This window comes from Rhynchophorus ferrugineus, unplaced genomic scaffold (assembly GCF_030347505.1).
Source record: "Rhynchophorus ferrugineus isolate W39M unplaced genomic scaffold, kcgeb_rfMv2 rfM10, whole genome shotgun sequence".
Taxonomy (NCBI): Eukaryota; Metazoa; Arthropoda; class Insecta; order Coleoptera; family Curculionidae; genus Rhynchophorus; species Rhynchophorus ferrugineus.
In genome coordinates this window covers 13,350,557-13,374,075 of record NW_027472589.1, presented here as the reverse complement: position 1 = coordinate 13,374,075, position 23,519 = coordinate 13,350,557, and the positions used below count along the sequence as shown (strand labels likewise).

Genomic DNA, 23,519 nt, shown 5'->3' with positions numbered 1-23,519 from the left:
CCATAAAATATATTTAAAATAAAGCAGTACCATTAATTAAACATTTCATTTTCGCTAAGACTAATATCCGTAAAAACAAGAGTGGATTATTCGTTTCATTGCAGCATCTATACTTCCTAAAATACGATAATAAATTCGGTTTATTAATATAGGTAAGTAAAATTTGCCGACTCATTGAAAAATTCAACCGAATTTGTCAATATTTAGAGAAAGACGAAGGAAAAATTTAGAAAGTGATTATTTCGAACCGAAAGGTGTAATCAACCATTGTATGTCGTAACTGTTTTAAAATATGGGAACCATTCGTAATAGGGTTTTTAATTACATTTATATACATCTTCGAATTCTCGATATTTTAAGTATACAATTAACAATACTCTTAAAGAATAAACATAATAAACAGTATTCATAAATATCAAGTATTTCATATAACGAATAGGTAAACTGAGTTTTTAAATTAAGAAAATAACTCACATATACTAAGAAAGAAACATTGGGGTGGTTCAATCTTTATTGAAGGAAATATAAATATATAGTGTGGACGAAAAAAAAAAACTAGAAAATAAACATTTTAGCTTAAAATTTATACATAAAAAACGAAAAAAGGACCATAAAATATATTTAAAATAAAGCAGTACCATTAATTAAACATTTCATTTTCGCTAAGACTAATATCCGTAAAAACAAGAGTGGATTATTCGTTTCATTGCAGCATCTATACTTCCTAAAATACGATAATAAATTCGGTTTATTAATATAGGTAAGTAAAATTTGCCGACTCATTGAAAAATTCAACCGAATTTGTCAATATTTAGAGAAAGACGAAGGAAAAATTTAGAAAGTGATTATTTCGAACCGAAAGGTGTAATCAACCATTGTATGTCGTAACTGTTTTAAAATATGGGAACCATTCGTAATAGGGTTTTTAATTACATTTATATACATCTTCGAATTCTCGATATTTTAAGTATACAATTAACAATACTCTTAAAGAATAAACATAATAAACAGTATTCATAAATATCAAGTATTTCATATAACGAATAGGTAAACTGAGTTTTTAAATTAAGAAAATAACTCACATATACTAAGAAAGAAACATTGGGGTGGTTCAATCTTTATTGAAGGAAATATAAATATATAGTGTGGACGAAAAAAAAAACTAGAAAATAAACATTTGAGCTTAAAATTTATACATAAAAAAACAAAAAAGTTTCATTGCAGCATCTATAATTTCTAAAATAAGATAATAAATTCGGTTTATTAATATAGGTAAGTAAAATTTACCGCCTCATTGAAAAATTCAACCGAATAAGTCAGTATTTAGAGATAGACGAAGGAAAATACACTCGAAAAGGATAATTTCGAACCGATAGGTGAAATCAAGTATTGTGCGTTATAACAGTTTTAAAATATGAAAGTCCATAATAGGGTTACAAAATACATTTATATTGATATTAGATTAGGTCTTAGATGTGTATAATTTTTTTCTCCTTTATAATTTTTTCTGTTGTGCGCCATAGAACTCTGTTTCAGAACAATAAGCCACTAATTTGTTCAACTTCTAAACTGTTTGTTATAATTTTTTTATGAGAAAGTTTCAGTGTGTCGGCGAAGCTCTTATCCCTCTACATGGATAGGATGCTCCTATATAATACATAAACAAATATTTTAGACTGTATTTTCATTGGATCTGTCTGATTTTTTTATACTTTAAAGTCTTCTTTTTACCAACGAGGGTTTATCTCGACTGGACCTACAGATTAATGTGGGCTCCGAACCACGGTCCTCGGCATTAAGCCTACCGATTGACGAGGGACTAACTTAGAAATCATTCCAGAAGACATCCGGTCTTACCCAGCCTGGTTACTGGCGTGACTGGGATCAATTTCCTTGTCGGATTTTGCACTCTTGCCTAAGCACAGTTACAAATGTTAAACAATCACGAACATAAATTTACGACCATGTCCCAGCATGATCCGAACCCGCGACTATCGCAACAGTAGGCGGACCGTCCTGCCGCATGTACGACCAAGTCGGCAATTTAAATTTTTTGGGAGTAGCTTTTTCAGATACATTATATAAAAATCAATTCATTTTCGACTTTAAGAATTTCAATTTATTTGATATCTGGTGAACTCAGAACATTAAGGTTAAGAAAAATTGATCTTGTTTTAGAACTAGTAGTAAATGATACGGTTCTAGAGAATTAATTAAATGTATATATACTAAAACAACTCTAATCTACAAAATATTGTGGCTGCTTAATTGACTGTAGTTTCAGTCCATCGGTAATATATGCATTTGATTTCCTATAACGTTAAAATATATTATATTTCATAATGTTATTTTTGTCTCATTATTTTATTTCCATTGCACTGACTGTGTTTCAGAAGGACTAGATGTCAAGATTAATTTATTCATTAACTAGATCAGTTTGTTTCAGATTGGCTAGATCTTAAAAAAGGGGACAAAGGTCATGGTGTTATTAAATCATTTGAAGTTATTAAAGATAATAAAATGTACGAGTCCTAGGCGGGATATACAAAAAAGAAACCTATTCTTAAAAAAGTCCAACCACGAAAGGATATGGACATTTCACTAAAGGTGGGTTCAAAAAAGGGTCCGATCATAAAAAGAATAAACAATTTGATCAAGAATGCTTAATAAAATCATTTTATCGTTGGGAATATAGAATGGAAATAAAATACTAGAGCGGATTTACCATATGTATTTAAATACTTTAAAAGTTCCGGTCAAATGGCAGTGACAGAAATACACTTTATTCTTATAATTTAACTAATATTATTATATTAATCGGATTTTTATCAAGGAAGTAGCATAAATCAAAATAATCTTGCCTGTTCCTGAACAGTTGCTTCACCAGCAACGTTACCGTTACCTTCACATTGTACCTAGCGTTAAATTTCCCTTCTTCCAACTAAATGTTTATTATCATTGCAAAAAACCACAATGTCGGTTGCAGGAAACAGCTTAAACAACTACAATTTAGTAGCAAGGAATCCTGATAACGGCAGCGCGTCCTCTCGGGATACGTGGACTAACCTACAACAAGACCAATTGAATAATTATATTTAAAAAAAAATAAATATATTTTTAAAACATTAGAAAAACCATTTTATATTTTTTATAACCTCTTTAAATTGGTACTTAAGTACTTGGTACTTATTTTAAAGGTTTAGTGTGTTATATCAATATATTTTTTGAAAAAACCCCTACTTTGGTTGAAAAACAAGAAGAGAAAAAACTGTAAGATGTTCTCTGATCTGTTGAGTATGCTGTACATATTTTAGTACACATAACTTACTGTTAATATAGATACCACTACAATAACTGTTTTCATCGCTTAAAGAAAATAATACTTAATGAAAATTAAAACATTCTGAAAATTATTCAAATGATTGTAAAATATTGTATAAAACTGGGCACTTTATTAATAATATGTAGAGAATTATTAAAATCAATAAAACTTGATTCTAACCTCAATCGTTTTTTTTTCTATTGTAAATATACCCAGTTAATTAATTGATGAAATATTAATTAAAATTATTTAAATCCAGCACATTAATTGAAATCAAGCGCAGTACATATTATCGAAATGCATACATTAATGAACGATACTCTAAATATGTAATACGTAAATGTAAGGTCTATTCAATGTTTAATGTATTACCTGCCCCAGTTTGTACACTCGTTTTAGAATCAGACAATATTCATTCTTCTCATTTTATTCTAGTTAAAAAGAGATACAATGCTGTGTGAATATTTCGAACACGTAAACGAATGAGCCTGTCAAAGTCGTTAGGTTGACAGACGTATGCAAAATTCTTGAAAGCGATAGGCATAAGAAGTTATCACTATATAATTAATTTTAGTTTTTATATGTACTATAATGTAAAAATAAATTATATTTGCTAACATTTTTGTTCAATTATTTTATTTAGATTAGAATTTTGTTGTATGTCAAAACCAGAAACTCAGAGTTGATACGGCAACATTGCGTCTTGACGTCATACATTTCGATGCCGAATATGCAAATAAACTTTGAATAAAAAAATATTTGATTTCAAAATTAATTTAAAAGACATTTATAGGAATTCAAAGCTTCATCCCTCTTGTGCACTTTTCACAAACTAAATCGATATATATATTACGAAACAGATACCTTTTAGACTTCACAATATTATCAATATAATGCTCCAGATGGCAGCTCTATCGAAAAGTAACCTTCCTTAAACAACACACCCCAGTTAACACCCAAATCCAAAGACCAAATGGCATACTTACCTGGCGTAGAGATTACCGTGATCAACAAGGCGGTTTCTCCAAAGCGAGGCCCTACCATTGCACCACGGCTGGGCTGACCTTTGCGATTATCCCTAATGTGGATAACTCGGACGCGTAATTTTTGGTAGCCGGGACTGCGTACGCGCTATCCCGACGTTAAGTAATTCAATGCATTCCTAGTTTTACCGAAATTGTTTGAAGAATATTATTATGTTCACCGATAGTGCATTCTTAAATATTCCCAAACATCTATTTCTGATGGAAGGGGAAATGCTTCGCAATGTGCACATCTAAATGTCGGTACTTTTAACTTATTATTTGTTTTCATCGTTAGGCTATAAACCGCGACGAGATCTGATTGGCTCACTTCGTTTCTAAGGTACGTTTGTTGTTTATTTAGTTTTAGCACCATTTTCAGTATGGCTCACATAAAGAATAGTGCGTTTAGAAACTAAATTAGTTCATCACTACATAGTATAAAACAAAGTCGCCTTTTCTGTCCCTATATCCCTATGTGCGCTTAAATCTTTAAAACTACGCAACGGATTTTGATGCGGTTTTTTTCAATAGATAGAGTGATTCAAGAGGAAGGTTTATATGTATAATACATGCATAATATACTAAGGCAACATTGCTAATTTTAGAGGTTTCTAACGTGATGTCGTAAATTAACCTATTTTTTTAGGCTTATTTAGCAATTAGCAAAAACGCTGCCAACCCTACGAGTTAGATCAAATTAATGTACTACAGTATTGTACACCATAAAAAGGTCTACAAAAAAGTCCGCGATGGTATATGTTTATCTTTTAGGGATAACCCACATTAACCATTTTTATTGTTTACTTTTTACGTGAGAAAATGGCTTATTTACGAAGCTATTTTAAGCAATACGGCATTAATCCTTATCGAATTAAGTACCTTAAATTCAGTGTGCAATTAATATAAATCAATATGGTTCCTTACAGCATGTAAATTAAACAAATATTTTCGGAAATATTACAAATTTAAAATTTGCGTTTAAAAATGTGTAATGTAATAAAAATTGTATGAATTTAGATATGCCAAAGATAGAAGGAAATCTTCATAGTAAGTATAGGGGAAGAGGAATTGTTTTACTCCAAATTTAATGCGTGCAGGCCAAGGGCAGTAATGAATGAACCAAAAATACTGGATCGATTTTAATCATGTTTTCATTGAGTGACATAGGCATATATATTTTATGCCCGTGCAAAATCGGAGCGGGCCGCTATGTTTAGCAGTGTATTTAATTTAGTATCAGCATTGCACCCGTGCGAAGCCGGGGCGGGTCGCTAGTTAGTATATATATGTTGGTAGTTCAATAAGTAAAGTTAATTCTCCATCTAGGAAGTGTTGTGTACGCGGATGTACCGATTGTAAAGAAATGCAGAATCGTTTTCGTTCGAAAAAGTATTTGGCGGTCATTAAAAAATATATGTTAAAAATCCAAAACCGATTGGTATATATATATATATATATATATATATATATATATATATATATATATATATATATAGCACACATACAAGCACGTGATCTTCAAGTCAGAATATACACCTACTTGTTTGACCGTAAGGTATCGGTCGGTTATCTCTAAGACTCGAACTCTAAAATTTTGGATAGTATTTTAATATCATCCTTTAAATCCTCATGCCAAGTTTCGTCGAAAGGTTGAGCAACATCTAAAGATATAGCAGAACAAACTTAATTTTCTTCTAGTGATTTTTCTGTGGGATTGGTGATTCTCCGAATCTGTTCAAACAGTGGAATGTTGTTTCCTGAAACCAACTTGATGATCCTGAGTAAGATGCTTTTCCTGAATGATTGGTTTTATATTCATAAGGTTTTGAATTTCTGTAAACAAACAATATATAAAGAGACATGTAGTAGATAGATAATTTTATATGTACCTGATAAAACCAATGATGGATATGCATTTACCCAAATACCTGTTCGTGAAGGAAGGATAATTCTAAATTTTTCACTAAAATGTCCATAACAAACACCATGAAATTGATATATTTGCATTGTGGTTTATCCAGGTAACTTACTACTATTTACTTGATCAACCCATTTTTAGAAAGGAGCGAGATCATTCTTTGGGAAACGATGTCTAATTTCAGTAGTAGAATTTTACCCCGGTACACTAGATCTTTTACTACACTGACGCATTATCATCAATTTTTATGTTATTACTCCATATAATTAATGTAAAACAGAAAACATGCACAACGTAAAACGAAAATTCCGTGATCTAAACAAAAACCATAACCTACAAACAACAAACATAAAAATGGACGCTCATAGAAAATGCTGATTTCACACAATTTGATCGACCAATTACATTTCATGTCAGTGGCGGCACCAGGAATTTAAACTAGCCAATCACAATTTGCGATCGCAGCGCTACAGTTGATTGAACTAAACAAAACATTTCCCCAAGGTCGCCTATACCGTGAAATTTCTATTTTTTCTATGGTTGTGGTTAGAAGTTATTTTTAGGTTAATTTGTTTAGGTAATATAATTATTTTCATAGGCAAAATTAAGGTTATAAATTATTACTAACATATTATCGTTTTATAACACTAATTTGGTAGATTGGTATGAAACAAAGGATATATTTTTATGTTAAATAATATAGAAACATAATTTACTTGAAGATAATAGTAAAGTTAAGAATGAAATATGATCATGTTTGTATATCATTTCTATCTAATTGTTATTATACTTATATCTTTCTGATTTTATAGGTATTTCTAAAGAAGAAAAAAGTTAATTGTTTAGTGGAAATGTCATGAATTTTCAACATAGTGTAATTATAACATGTACTTATTAGAAACTTGTATAGGCATGGATGTATAGGTATTTACTGTCATCTTCTGTACACCATTAGAAACGGAGAATCCAACAGAATTACAGAATAACATTACTTAATATATTTATTTACTTAATATAATTACTAGAATAACATGTAGCCAATAAATTAATATACATTAAACATTAAATTTCGACTATGCAACTGACTGTAACTACAATGATAACTGTATTGGATTAATTAAACGTCGGGTCTACCGTATGCAGTCCCGACTACCAAAAATTAGACGTCTGTCAAAGGTCAGCCCAGTCGTAGTCCATAAACTGGGCTTGCTTAGGAGAAGCCGCTTAGTAAATTCACGGCAATCTCGACGCCATCGAGCGTGACCCTGCACTAGAGCCTCTACTCAATAGGAAACAAGAGTAATCACTAGCTACGATATTTTTCCACTCTTCGGTAGAAGTATTCAACGAGTATAGACTAGAAACGGTTACTTATCGATGTAGCTGCCATCTAGCGGGTGAATTCAGTACGAATGTTTAATCCATTAAACTAAAACATTCATAAGAAGAAGATATTATATTATTATTTTATATGTTATTATACTTTGTATTAGATTTGCTTAATACAATCCTAATATATAAATTTATGACTGTACTATTGTTCCGTTGTACCTGTATCGATAAATAAGCATGACTAGTGCGGGGTAAATACTTCAGTATATTATATATTAATTATAATATTAAATATAAGAATTATAACAGATAGAGAGCACTATTATCTATAACTTTTTGCATTTTCCTGAAACATGAAAAAGTAAAATTACATCTCATCGCTAGTGGAATGCCACAAATATCAGTTGTAAGAAATACTTTTATTTCTTGACGAGTAAAATGCATATGTTCAAGAAAAGTATTATAATGACCATTCCCTTTATATATACAGGGTACAACATACAGAGTGGTATAACGGTGATTGCAATAACATTCGTTAGTCGACTACGTCAACACGTACTCTTCGAGACACTCTAAGAAACTGTACGATTTCCAGTCACAGCTCGACGGCCTTTGTATCCAAAGGGAGTACATCTCAGCATTTCCACTGCCCGGTCTTTAACAGTTTGAACGTATCACGCACTGTTTTCAGTTCACTGCAGATTTCCCTAAGAAAAATATTTTGAGAAAAGAAAATAATTTGAATTCAAATATCTACCGGCTTTTGTTTTGCTTTGTTTCAATTTTTGGTTTACATTATTATGGCCTTAGTTAAAACACATTTTATTGAAATACTAACATTTCAATGCAATATTACCAAAACACCTAATAAATACATATATTCTTAATCTTTGTACTACAATTTTTATGCTAAACAAATATGAAAATTTTATTTCTGAGTAAATATTTTTATTTCTGAGTAAATATAGTTTGCTTTCTTTGTACAAAAAGAGAGAGATCAGGATAAATTTTATGCTAGTTGATTAGAATATATTGGTAATAAAATAAAGTATAAATATAAATCATTTTTTGGTTAATTCCGCCGATATGACAAGATTGTTACTATAATTAAGTTTTCAACAAATAATCTTTATTAATTTTTTTGTAGCCTGCATTTTGTTGGTATTCAAAAACAAGAAAGAGCAACATGTAATGTACAGAAAAAATATTTAGGCCAATATAACGGTATGACCTGAATAAAAAAAATCAAGCAATAAAAATAGGCATTAATGACGATTTGCATTGCTTACCTTTTTATTAAAAAGTGATCCTGACCCCGACGTGATTTGAACACGCAACCTTCTGATCTGGAGTCAGACGCGCTACCGTTGCGCCACGGAGTCTTATGGACATTCAAGTCGGTATTTTAGGGCATCGTTTCTTAACTTGTTTGTGTTTTTTTGTTTTCTGTTTGTTTTTTTCTGCAGAGTAGAGGAAATAGTAGGTTGTACACGCCATTTCCTTTGCAAATGGCTAGCTGAATTTGGCCTGATTATTGGAATCTGCGGTTGAACTGGAGACCGAGGTACTGGTAAACTTTCTGGAGCCATGGGATAGGAACTTTATCGATTTGGAGGCGATAGGCGCGGAACAGCGGATTAGCTGTACTTTTGATGCGAATAGCGTCGGGACAGTAAGTAATGCTGTATGGAAAAGTGTGCAGAGCGGGAAATCAGCCATATAAAGGTTGAATAGCGCTGGGCCTAGTGGAGCACCTTGCGGGACTACTGCGGAAATTTGTTTACGAGCGAAGATTGCGTCACCGACATAGCTGTTTCGCTTTAAATATTAAACCATAGTGCCAACTTGATCGAAAGCTTTGGGGACATCTAAGAAGATGGCTCCGTTTTTTCGACCTTTTATCAGTGTCTGGTGGATAGTTGCGTTGTTTGGCACGGAAACCGAATTGTTCGTTCGGGATTATATGATATGCGTCTGTAAAATCGTTTAATATCACTTCTTCAGCAAGTTTGGAGCTGCCAATAACGTTGTAGCGGGTATTGTGTGTCTTGCCATGTGTCTAAGCCATGTATTTAGTTCGACATTAGTAGTGCGCCCGTACAGTTGTATCGGCATTATCTGAAGACTATAAATGAGTCATTTACGAGCTTTGTTTTGATTTTTCCTTTTTGATTCATATGTATCACAGAATTGCATATGGCACGAAAATATATCGATATGTCAGGGCCCTCTCGTCTTAAAAGTGAACCTACTTCCAGAGCGGCTATCAGCGAACAGGTTTTGAAAATGCAAGAGAAGAAGAAAGCAAGAAACGTAATGAGGAAGCAATGTGAAAATTGTTAATTACAAAAAAAAGAAAAGACACTATTTATGTATGCAATGCACGTTCAGGAAATCCTGGTTACTGTTTAGACTGCGCGAAAATTAGTCTTGAGTGATCTCTTATGATTTACCTGAATAGGGTTTTTATTTATTTTGTGAGTTTTAGTGAACATTTATATTAGCTTATGGTCGTTCATTTATTTCTATTGACTTCTCAATTTACTCGAATAGATATTTGTTCGTTTGTAGAAATATTTACTTAGGTTTTTTCTCATTTCTCTACTAAATATATTTTTTATATTATTTTAATAGTTGATTCATTCCCATTACATATACAAGCTTGATATGGTATATTAAGTTATATTTCCTATTTAACAATCCATTATCCTATTCTGTCCATTTAATTTGCCATGTGCTCCCACGTTATTCGGCTATCGGCAATACAATTTGACCTCAGTATATAACTGGAGAAACAGATCATTTTAAAAAGAACTGTGGCAGAGTTAACACAACTTTTTGGATATTTCAAAACAGCTTCGAAAACAAAATGTCCGTCGAGGAGAGTAGTCACATTAATGACCGTATTGATATTGCAGCTTTGGAAAGACAAGCCTTAGAGTTACAGGAAACATTTAGAACATTGAAGGAACAATTTGAGAAGATTCTGATGTTGACGAATGCAGAAATAGTACGAGAAGATGAGAGCAACACATCGAAAATCACAAAATTAATGAATCAAATCACCATAACGCCATCGTGCAGTAGCCTTGGATCCCACAACCCAGGAAAGGTGTCACGCTTAACGAAAATGATGGGTAAACTTAATATACAAAGACATCATCCTTATTCTAGGCGTTGCCAGTAATAATTCATTTGTAGATTACTAATTCATATGAAAACTAAAGTTTTATAATTACATTTAAACGTTTTTACTTAATATTTATTTACAATATTAATTACTATATATGGTTTAATATTTTATTTATTGAAGTCAGAGACCCACTAGATAAATAGGAAGATAAGCGAACAATTTATATTCCATCTAAAGTAATAGTGAACATACTGTTAAAACATATATATATATATATATATATATATATATATATATATATATATATATATATATATATATATATATATATAATTAATAGCTTTTAGTTTAATATTTGTTAATTTCTTTTTCCGTATGTCAATTATTCAAAATTATTGTCCATCGATAGCGGCTACCTTTTTCATCTATTAGGCTTTATTTACACCTCGTCGTTGGTAAATGATGTTATGTCAATTGAGGTGAACAATTACATATCTATTATGACATAATTATTTTATTGGTTTTATAGTTTTATAGTACCTCCCATAAAAGATAAATTTGAAACAGTTAATATAATAAATACTAATAATAATAATAATAAACAGTCTATTATCATAAAATGTGATCTTATATAAATAGGGTCAGACACCTGGAGAAACAGACCAGTTTAAAAAGAACTGTGGCAGAGTTAACACAACTTTTTGGATATTACAAAACAGCTTCGAAAACAAAATGTCTGTCGAGGAGAGTAGTCATATCAACGACCGTATTGATATTGCAGATTTGGAAAGACAAGCCTTAGAGTTACAGGAAACATTTAGAACACTGAAGGAACAATTTGAGAAGATTCTGATGTTGACGAATGTAGAAATAGTACGAGAAGATGAGAGCAGCACATCGAAAATCACAAAATTAATGAATCAAATCACCATAACGCCATCGTGCAGTCGCCTTGGATCGCACAACCCAGGAAAGATGTCACGCTTAACGAAAATGATGGGTAAACTTAATATACAAGGACATCATCCTTATTCCAGACGTTGCCAGTAATAATTTATTTGTAGTTTACTGATTAATATGAAAAATAAAGTTTTATAATCATATTTAAACGTTTTTACTTAATATTTATTTATAATATCAATTACTATATATGGTTTAATATTTTATTTATTGAAGTCAGAAAACCAATAGATAAATAGGAACATAAGCGAATAATTTATATTCCATATAAAGTAACAGTGAACATACTGTTAAAACATATATATATATATATATATATATATATATATATATATAATTAATAGCTTTTAGTTTAATATTTGTTAATTTCTTCTTCCGTATGTCAATTATTCAAATTATTGTCCATCGATAGCGGTTATTTTCTTCATCTATTAGGCTTTATTTACCTCGTCATTGGTAAATGATGTTATGTCAATTGAGGTGAACAATTACATATCTATTATGACATAATTATTTTATTGGTTTTATAATTTCATAGTACCTCCCATAAAAGATAAATTTGAAACAGTTAATATAATAAATACTAATAATAATAATAATAAACAGTCTATTATCATAAAATGTGATCTTATATAAATAGGGTCAGACACCTGGAGAAACAGACCAGTTTAAAAAGAACTGTGGCAGAGTTAACACAACTTTTTGGATATTACAAAACAGCTTCGAAAACAAAATGTCCGCCGAGGAGAGTAGTCATATCAATGACCGTATTGATATTGCAGATTTGGAAAGACAAGCCTTAGAGTTACAGGAAACATTTAGAACACTGAAGGAACAATTTGAGAAGATTCTGAAGTTGACGACTGTAGAAATAGTACGAGAAGATGAGAGCAGCACATCGAAAATCACAAAATTAATGAATCAAATCACCATAACGCCATCGTGCAGTCGCCTTGGATCGCACAACCCAGGAAAGATGTCACGCTTAACGAAAATGATGGGTAAACTTAATATACAAGGACATCATCCTTATTCCAGACGTTGCCAGTAATAATTTATTTGTAGTTTACTGATTAATATGAAAAATAAAGTTTTATAATCATATTTAAACGTTTTTACTTAATATTTATTTATAATATCAATTACTATATATGGTTTAATATTTTATTTATTGAAGTCAGAAAACCAATAGATAAATAGGAACATAAGCGAATAATTTATATTCCATATAAAGTAACAGTGAACATACTGTTAAAACATATATATATATATATATATATATATATATATATATATATATATATATATATATATATATATATATATAATTAATAGCTTTTAGTTTAATATTTGTTAATTTCTTCTTCCGTATGTCAATTATTCAAATTATTGTCCATCGATAGCGGCTACTTTCTTCATCTTTTAGGCTTTATTTACCTCGTCATTGGTAAATGATGTTATGTCAATTGAGGTGAACAATTACATATCTATTATGACATAATTATTTTATTGGTTTTATAATTTCATAGTACCTACCATAAAAGATATATTTGAAAGAGTTAATATAATAAATACTAATAATAATAAACAGTCTATTATCATAAAATGTGATCTTATATAAATAGGGTCAGACACCTGGAGAAACAGACCAGTTTAAAAAGAACTGTGGCAGAGTTAACACAACTTTTTGGATATTACAAAACAGCTTCGAAAACAAAATGTCTGTCGAGGAGAGTAGTCATATCAACGACCGTATTGATATTGCAGATTTGGAAAGACAAGCCTTAGAGTTACAGGAAACATTTAGAACACTGAAGGAACAATTTGAGAAGATTCTGATGTTGACGAATGTAGAAATAGTACGAGAAGATGAGAGCAGCACATCGAAAATCACAAAATTAATGAATCAAATCACCATAACGCCATCGTGCAGTCGCCTTGGATCCCACAACCCAGGAAAGGTCTCACGCTTAACGAAAATGATGGGTACACTTAATATACGAAGACATCATCCTTATTCCAGACGTTGCCAGTAATAATTTATTTGTAGTTTACTGATTAATATGAAAATTAAAGTTTTATAATCACATTTGAACGTTTTTACTTAATATTTATTTACAATATCAATTACTGTATATGTTTTAATATTTTATTTATTGAAGTCAGACAACCAATAGATAAATAGGAACATAAGCGAAACAATTTATATTCCATCTAAAGTAACAGTGAACATACTGTTAAAACAGATATATAAAATTAATAGCTTTTAATTTAATATTTGTTAATTTCTTCTTCCGTATGTCAATTATTCAAATTATTGTCCATCGATAGCGGATACTTTTTTCATCTATTAGGCTTTATTTACACCTCGTCGTTGGTAAATGATGTTATGTCAATTGAGGTGAACAATTGCATATCTATTATCACATAATTATTTTATTGGTTTTATAATTTCATAGTACCTACCATAAAAGATATATTTGAAAGAGTTAATATAATAAATACTAATAATAATAAACAGTCTATTATCATAAAATGTGATCTTATATAAATAGGGTCAGCTACCTAGAGAAACAGACCAGTTAAAAAAGAACTGTGGCAGAGTTAACACAATTTTTTGGATATTACAAAACAGCTTCGAAAACAAAATGTCCGCCGAGGAGAGTAGTCATATCAATGACCGTATTGATATTGCAGATTTGGAAAGACAAGCCTTAGAGTTACAGGAAACATTTAGAACACTGAAGGAACAATTTGAGAAGATTCTGATGTTGACGAATGTAGAAATAGTACGAGAAGATGAGAGCAGCACATCGAAAATCACAAAATTAATGAATCAAATCACCATAACGCCATCGTGCAGTCGCCTTGGATCCCACAACCCAGGAAAGGTGTCACGCTTAACGAAAATGATGGGTAAACTTAATATACAAGGACATCATCCTTATTCCAGACGTTGCCAGTAATAATTTATTTGTAGTTTACTGATTAATATGAAAAATAAAGTTTTATAATCATATTTAAACGTTTTTACTTAATATTTATTTATAATATCAATTACTATATATGGTTTAATATTTTATTTATTGAAGTCAGAAAACCAATAGATAAATAGGAACATAAGCGAATAATTTATATTCCATATAAAGTAACAGTGAACATACTGTTAAAACATATATATATATATATATATATATATATATATATATATATATATATATATATATATAATTAATAGCTTTTAGTTTAATATTTGTTAATTTCTTCTTCCGTATGTCAATTATTCAAATTATTGTCCATCGATAGCGGTTACTTTCTTCATCTATTAGGCTTTATTTACCTCGTCATTGGTAAATGATGTTATGTCAATTGAGGTGAACAATTACATATCTATTATGACATAATTATTTTATTGGTTTTATAATTTCATAGTACCTACCATAAAAGATATATTTGAAAGAGTTAATATAATAAATACTAATAATAATAAACAGTCTATTATCATAAAATGTGATCTTATATAAATAGGGTCAGCTACCTAGAGAAACAGACCAGTTAAAAAAGAACTGTGGCAGAGTTAACACAATTTTTTGGATATTACAAAACAGCTTCGAAAACAAAATGTCCGCCGAGGAGAGTAGTCATATCAATGACCGTATTGATATTGCAGATTTGGAAAGACAAGCCTTAGAGTTACAGGAAACATTTAGAACACTGAAGGAACAATTTGAGAAGATTCTGATGTTGACGAATGTAGAAATAGTACGAGAAGATGAGAGCAGCACATCGAAAATCACAAAATTAATGAATCAAATCACCATAACGCCATCGTGCAGTCGCCTTGGATCCCACAACCCAGGAAAGGTGTCACGCTTAACGAAAATGATGGGTAAACTTAATATACGAAGACATCATCCTTATTCCAGACGTTGCCAGTAATAATTTATTTGTAGTTTACTGATTAAAATGAAAATTAAAGTTTTATAATCACATTTGAACGTTTTTACTTAATATTTATTTACAATATCAATTACTATATATGGTTTAATATTTTATTTATTGAAGTCAGAAAACCAATAGATAAATAGGAACATAAGCGAACAATTTATATTCCATCTAAAGTAACAGTGAACATACTGTTAAAACAGATATATAAAATTAATAGCTTTTAATTTAATATTTGTTAATTTCTTCTTCCGTATGTCAATTATTCAAATTATTGTCCATCGATAGCGGATACTTTTTTCATCTATTAGGCTTTATTTACACCTCGTCGTTGGTAAATGATGTTATGTCAATTGAGGTGAACAATTGCATATCTATTATCACATAATTATTTTATTGGTTTTATAATTTCATAGTACCTACCATAAAAGATATATTTGAAAGAGTTAATATAATAAATACTAATAATAATAAACAGTCTATTATCATAAAATGTGATCTTATATAAATAGGGTCAGACACCTGGAGAAACAGACCAGTTTAAAAAGAACTGTGGCAGAGTTAACACAACTTTTTGGATATTACAAAACAGCTTCGAAAACAAAATGTCCGCCGAGGAGAGTAGTCATATCAATGACCGTATTGATATTGCAGATTTGGAAAGACAAGCCTTAGAGTTACAGGAAACATTTAGAACACTGAAGGAACAATTTGAGAAGATTCTGATGTTGACGAATGTAGAAATAGTACGAGAAGATGAGAGCAGCACATCGAAAATCACAAAATTAATGAATCAAATCACCATAACGCCATCGTGCAGTCGCCTTGGATCCCACAACCCAGGAAAGGTGTCACGCTTAACGAAAATGATGGGTAAACTTAATATACGAAGACATCATCCTTATTCCAGACGTTGCCAGTAATAATTTATTTGTAGTTTACTGATTAATATGAAAAATAAAGTTTTATAATTATATTTAAACGTTTTTACTTAATATTTATTTACAATATTAATTACTATATATGGTTTAATATTTTATTTATTGAAGTCAGAGACCCACTAGATAAATAGAAACATAAGCGAATAGTCTATATTCCATCTAAAATAACAGTGAACATATATAATCAAAATTAATGAGCTTTAGTTTAATATTTATGAATTTCTTCTTCCGTATGTCCTGATGGAACTACTTCAATCGCACATTGTTATTGTAGACAAAGCTTCTTTCCACTTGTATTAATTATTTGACCCAGCCCATATCAATCCAAACGGATTGAATATACGATGATATGGAGCAAGCTGTAATAACCTGTGCCCACATTATACAGTCGCCAAATCTACAACCTACTATGTTTCAGGCCTATTTCTAAAACAACGGAACTAAATAAAACAAACTCAAACTATTTACTATGAAAATACATATTCGTAAATAATTATAATGCAGATTATAGTATTAACAATTGATAATCATTCAAATATTTCCAAAATTTTTGACAATTACAATAAATAAATATAATTCTTTTTTATTTCCGAAATTTTATGGCCTGTCGCTTTTTAAGTTTAACTCGCATGGTACATGTGTTGACGTTAGTTTCTACCATCTACTGTTTCTGTGTAAATGATGCCATTGAGGTCCCCGTATATTGTAGTAATTTCTTTACAAACTGTTCAATTTGTTCTCGCCCATCGTATGATAATTTCTAACATACCATGGAGGGCCTTGTTCTGACATCGTTAAATTTAGACGGATTTTGGCGCAACTTTATAGTTATACACTTTACTGGTTTTAAAATGTCCTTGTGTAATAAAAATATATATAGAGCTAGTTTGGTTTATTTATGCGCTTCAGGTTCCGTTCCTTATGCCATTTCGCTTTGTTCGTATATACATTACGCCTATAATTTAGACTATAATTAAGTATTATTTCAATTTAAAACTTTACTGTAAAAAATCGGTACAACGTAGTATATCCAATGTAATGTCCATCGTACAGTTACTACAAAAGAATTTTGAAAACAAAATGTCTATAAAGTAAAATAAATAATTCCCAGAACATAGTAACTGTTATTAATTCAATTAAAAAGATGTATTTAATTATTTTACTATATTTTTAGAATATTTTTTTACAATAAAACCATAAAGTAGTTAAGTAATCAATAATAAGGGTTAGGTAAAATGAATTAAAAAGGGATAATATATTGTATACTCTTCACTTATATAACTACTCACAAATAATTCATTTATACTGAGAGTAATAATCCTTTGATGTTATTATATACAAAGAGGTTTTCAAATCCTTTATTCTTTTAAACTATAAACACTATAAACAAATTTATAAATGCATTTATGGTCTGAACAGGTATAAATATCTCTTAGGAAAATATTTCGTTATTAGTGTTCCCTTGTGTTGCTGTTGAACAAGTATTCAAGAAAGCTAAAATGGCTCCAATATGTTTTAATAACATGTGCGTTGAATATAAATCTGCCTCAGTGAATAACAATGTGAAAATATTGAGTGAAGCTTCGAATCAATATAAGGACGGGTATCAGCGCATAATACCGACTGAAAATCAAAAGTCCAGAATATTGAAATGCTCGGAAAACCAAATTATCCCTCAACGTGAATGTGAGTACCACAAGAACTACAGAAATACTACTGCATCACTACCCTTACGACTAATAAGGAATCTGAAGGAAACATTGGTATCGACACCAGAAACTGAACTGGAACTATCTGACATTGCTTAATCTGAAAAGTGTGAATCATTAATAGTTAGTTATGGAGACTTACATTATTAAGTAACAATGCCGAACGTAATGAACAACAGTTTACGTTGCAATTTATTTATATTCTAGATATATTATTGAATTAGTGCGTGATTGGATAAATATATTTTGAAAAAGCCATAGTTTTGTTTTATGTGTACCACACCAGCAAGCTTTTTATAAAAAAAACCCTACTTATATTTTTATCAATTAACATTCTCTTCTGTTTAAAAAATTAAATATTTGGGAAATCAAGGTCCGCGAACTAGAACTATTTGTGAGAACAAATCACTTACAAGATTTTACTAATTGTAAATTTCCTAAAGCAATTCATATTACAAATTGTAATTATTACTCAAAAAGCGAACCCAGTGATAGGACCACCGACAATAATAAAGCATCAGACCTACTAAATTCTTACATGTCAATCTCATCAAACCAATTAAAAAGGAGAGGCTTGTACGAAAAAGTATCTGATCCCACTACAGTATTGTTAATACCGGGTACGGCAATACTGAAAAAGCCTAATCTTCCTAACAAATTTTGTGACTGGTACAAGTTCAGTCTAGTAATGCAGGAACAAATCAGTCTAAACGTAAAACTCAAAATTAAAGACGATCTTGAGCAACAAACTGGAAATGTAATTGAACGAATTGGGTCAGATGCGAATCAACCTACGCCAACATCAAGAGAGAAATCAGAATATGATGCAGATTAACCCCTTGAAATTAGGGAGTTGATAAAAGAAAGTTTAGGCTATATTATCTTGATCTATAAGACCTTGATGTTATACATATATTCAGAAAACAAAGTATTTATAATTAATCATATAGTAAGACATATAATCATAAGTTTAGTTATAAAGTTTCATTTATATATATATATATATATATATATATATATATATATATATATATATATATATGCAAATTATTACTGTAGACAATGCTTCTTTCCACTTATACGAATAATTCCTCGATTGCGTATCCTTCTGAAGTTGTATGGCCACTTTAGTCATTATATGCCACACCATTCCATTGAATATACAGTGATACGGAGGAAGGTATAATAATCTGTAGCCACATTGATCAGCCACCGAACTAACAGCGTACTGTGTTTCAGTCCTATTTCTAAAACAACGTAAATAAAATGAAACAATTAAACATTTCACACATATTTACCTTAAATCACATATTGTGAAAATAAATATAATGCATCCCATCGTAGTATTACTGTTTGAATTCTATATTTCCAAAATGACTTAAAACGTACAATATATTATTCAGTATTGTGCCCAATCTTTTTACTAATTCGAAGCCCAATTCCAGTAAAACAGAATTGAATTACCCAAGAAAATAAATTGTTGAAGAGAGAATTATGTGAACTGTATAGAAAAAAAGGATTTAGAATAATTAACTTCACAAGATATGACATTATGTTGTATGGAATGACAATATGTAAGATGTTAGCGATGGGATCCTCTAGATTTAAGATGAAAATAAGATAAAAGTAGAAAATAAAGTAATGATGTAGAAAATCGCTAATAAAATATCAAGTAACAAGATATTACACATTAGCCAACATTATTAGTTTTGTATTTTTCTTTGAATGATTTTACCTGCAGGCTTCTGAACTAAACTGAGCCAGCCGACTGTGTGTTAACTGCATTTTTTTACTTCAATTGCAGTCAATAACATATTTTTACTAAAAACTAATGTTGGGTACTATCGACTGTTTAGTAGTTGACTACTTATTACTATCGACTGTTTTCAGTCGCTATTTTTGGTTCGACTGTTTTTACTACTTTTTACCAGTGACTGTTTCCGGTCAGACTGATTTTGTTACTATTTACTATCGAGTGTTTCAGTCGTATACTTTTAATTACTATTTTACAATAAAGCATTTATATCAGATCATCTTTAAATTATGTCATGGATTAGTTTTTTCTATAATTTGGTATATATTTAATTTTTATATAGTATTTATGGTTATTGTGCATCTTTAGTTTAGGTTTTGGTTAAGTTTTATTATACTGTCTATATTCATTATGGTATATTATTATAGTTTTATACAGTACATAATTTAAAAATAGCATTTAACACATTAAACTACGATAAAACATTTGTGGGGATTCCATAGACAAATTCGATTCCCTTTTACAGATCCACAGAACATTCAAATATAAAAGTAATTCTACTTCGTTTAAAATTAAATTATAAATTGCATGTTAATAGTGTTCAGTAATTATTTTAAGTGAAACCGTGCAATTGACTGAAAATAGTAATTACTACTTTTAGTGGCTAGATTTTTGATTATCGACTGTTTCGATTATTTTTAGTCGATTGTTCCCAATGCTACTAAAAAGTGACACTGACCCCGACGTGATTTGAACACGCAACCTTCTGATCTGGAGTCAGACGCGCTACCGTTGCGCCACGGAGTCTCGTGGACATCTAAGTCCGTATTTTAGAGCACCGCTTCTTTACTTTAAACTGATTAGGAATAATATATGCGAAATGAGAGACTCCCTTCTCTAGGACATTTTCCATGTACAGGATACAAAAAATATTGTCCAAATGCAATGAATGTGCTTGAGAGCTTGAAAAAGTATCTGTTTTTAAAATAACCCTATTCTAAGGACCAAAATATATTGAAAAATAAGAATAAAATATTAACTAGAATTAATAATTTCAATATAATGGATTATTGGTATTGTAAAAATATTATTAATACAGATGATATAATAAAAATTAAGAAGAAATAAGAACATATGAATGTCAATCATTCTGAGATACGACTTTAAAGTAACATAAGTTAAAGAAATATTAATCTATCACGGTAGTTTATGTATGTTTTCAATTAAGATTGTGAGCACATATTATGCCCATAAATCAGCATAACACATCCGCTGCCAATAACGCGCTAGCGCGTATTGTATAGCTTTCATTGGCCTCCAATTAGGCTCCAGCGCGTTATATGTGCGGTGGTCTTTGTAAGCCTTGTATTTAGTTCGACATTAGCATTATCTGAAGACTAACGATGAGTCATTTACGACTTTCGTTTGTCAGTCACTGTTATTTACAAAACAAAAGAAAAGTCACTATTTATGTATGTACTGCATGTCCTACATATCCTGGTTACAGTTTAAACTGCGCAAAAATTAGTCATGAGTGACCTCTTATGATTTATCTGAATAGGGTTTTTATTTTGTGAGATTTATTAAATTTGTATTAGCTTATGGTCGCTTATTTATTTCTATTGACTTCTCAGTTTACTTGAACAGATATTTTGTTCGTTTTTAGAAACATTTATTTAGGTTTTTTTCTCGTTTTTCTGCTAAATATTTTATTTATCTTAATTTAATAGTTGATTCATTCTCATTATATATATAATTTTGATATGGTATATTAAATTATATCTTCTATTCAACAATATTTTCCTATCCTGTTCATTTAATTTTCCACGTGCTCGCACGTTATCCGTCTATCGGCAATACAATTTGACCACAGTACCGATCAAACACTGGCGTGTGACACAAGGCTTTATTTACCTCCTCGTTGGTAAATGATGTTATGTCAATTGAGGTGAACAATTACATATCTATTACGACATAATTATTTTATTGGTTTTATAGTTTTATAGTACCTACCGTAAAAGGTATATTTGAAAGAGTTAATATAATAATTACTAATAATAATAATTCTATATAATAATAAACAGTGTATTATGACAAAATGTGATCTTATATAAAAAGGGTCAGATACCTGGAGAAACAGACCAGTTTAAAAAGAACTGTGGCACAGTTAACACAACTTTTTGGATATTACAAAACAGCTTCGAAAACAAAATGTCCGTCGAGGAGAGTAGTCATATGAATGACCGTATTGATATTGCAGATTTGGAAAGACAAGCCTTAGAGTTACAGGAAACATTTGAAACACTGAAGGAACAATTTGAGAAGATTCTGATGTTGACGACTGTAGAAATAGTACGAGAAGATGAGAGCAACACATCGAAAATCACAAAATTAATGAATCAAATCACCATAACGCCATCGTGCAATCGCCTTGAATCCCACAACCCAGGAAAGGTGTCACGCTTAACGAAAATGATGGGTACACTTAATATACGAAGACATCATCCTTATTCCAGACGTTGCCAGTAATAATTTATTTGTAGTTTACCGATTAATATGAAAAATAAAGTTTTATAATTATATTTAAACGTTTTTACTTAATATTTATTTACAATATTAATTACTATATATGGTTTAATATTTTATTTATTGAAGTCAGAGACCCACTAGATAAATAGAAAGATAAGCGAACAATTTATATTCCATCTAAAGTAACAGTGAATATACTGTTAAAACATATATATATATAATTAATGACTTTTAGTTTAATATTAGCTAATTTTATCTTTCGTATGTACCGATGGAACTAATCCAATCGCACACTGTTATTGTAGACAATACTTCTTTCCACTTGTATTAATTATTTGACCTACCCCATATCAATCCCTTTGGATTGAATATACGGTGATGTAGAAAAAGATGTAATAACAATTAAAAATCTCACATATATTTACCTGAAACTATTTATAAACTATTATATAATGCAGATTATTGCATTGACATTTGAATGAACATATTTCATTCACGTGTTTCCAAAATAGCTTAAAAATTCTAAATATTCTTTATATTATTTATATATATTGGGATCTTATTGATGTTTTCTTCGTAGAACTATGGGTCATGATACCTGTGACTGTGGATGTTTTATTGTTAAAAGATCAGGATAGATTGTAGAGATTGCTTCACAATATTTCTTTAAAAAAACTATTAAAAACTAAACTTTAATAAACCATTACACATAATGTTTGGAATGATGAAGTAATTTCAAACAACACTTGATGAGATATTACACGACTTCTGGCGGTATGATTCAACAGGGCCATAATGGAACCTCATACAAAAGTGCGGATCGATTTCACAGAGGAACTCATAGAGACATATAAACAGATCATCAAAGGTTGCCTACCGAATCTAACAGGACAAAGGGTCAATAGAATTAAACCATTTGGTCTTGTGTAGTTTAATGTAGTGAGACGTATTT

At 30.3% G+C, this 23,519-nt stretch overlaps 1 protein-coding gene and 3 non-coding genes across 5 annotated transcripts in view; 1 reads left to right on the top strand and 3 right to left on the bottom strand.

Annotated features, from left to right (window-relative positions):
• The window catches only part of LOC143204121 (uncharacterized), a 236,256-nt gene that overhangs the window by 108,039 nt on the left and 104,698 nt on the right, over window positions 1-23,519 (bottom strand). The gene's annotated exons all lie outside the window — the stretch shown is intronic.
• Window positions 4,301-4,462, top strand: LOC143204365 (U1 spliceosomal RNA). Its single transcript, XR_013007592.1, has one exon. It is a non-coding gene; the product is annotated as a U1 spliceosomal RNA (small nuclear RNA).
• On the bottom strand, window positions 8,908-8,979 carry TRNAW-CCA (transfer RNA tryptophan (anticodon CCA)). The gene has a single exon. It is a non-coding gene; the product is annotated as a tRNA-Trp (tRNA).
• Window positions 20,774-20,845, bottom strand: TRNAW-CCA (transfer RNA tryptophan (anticodon CCA)). Its single transcript has one exon. It is a non-coding gene; the product is annotated as a tRNA-Trp (tRNA).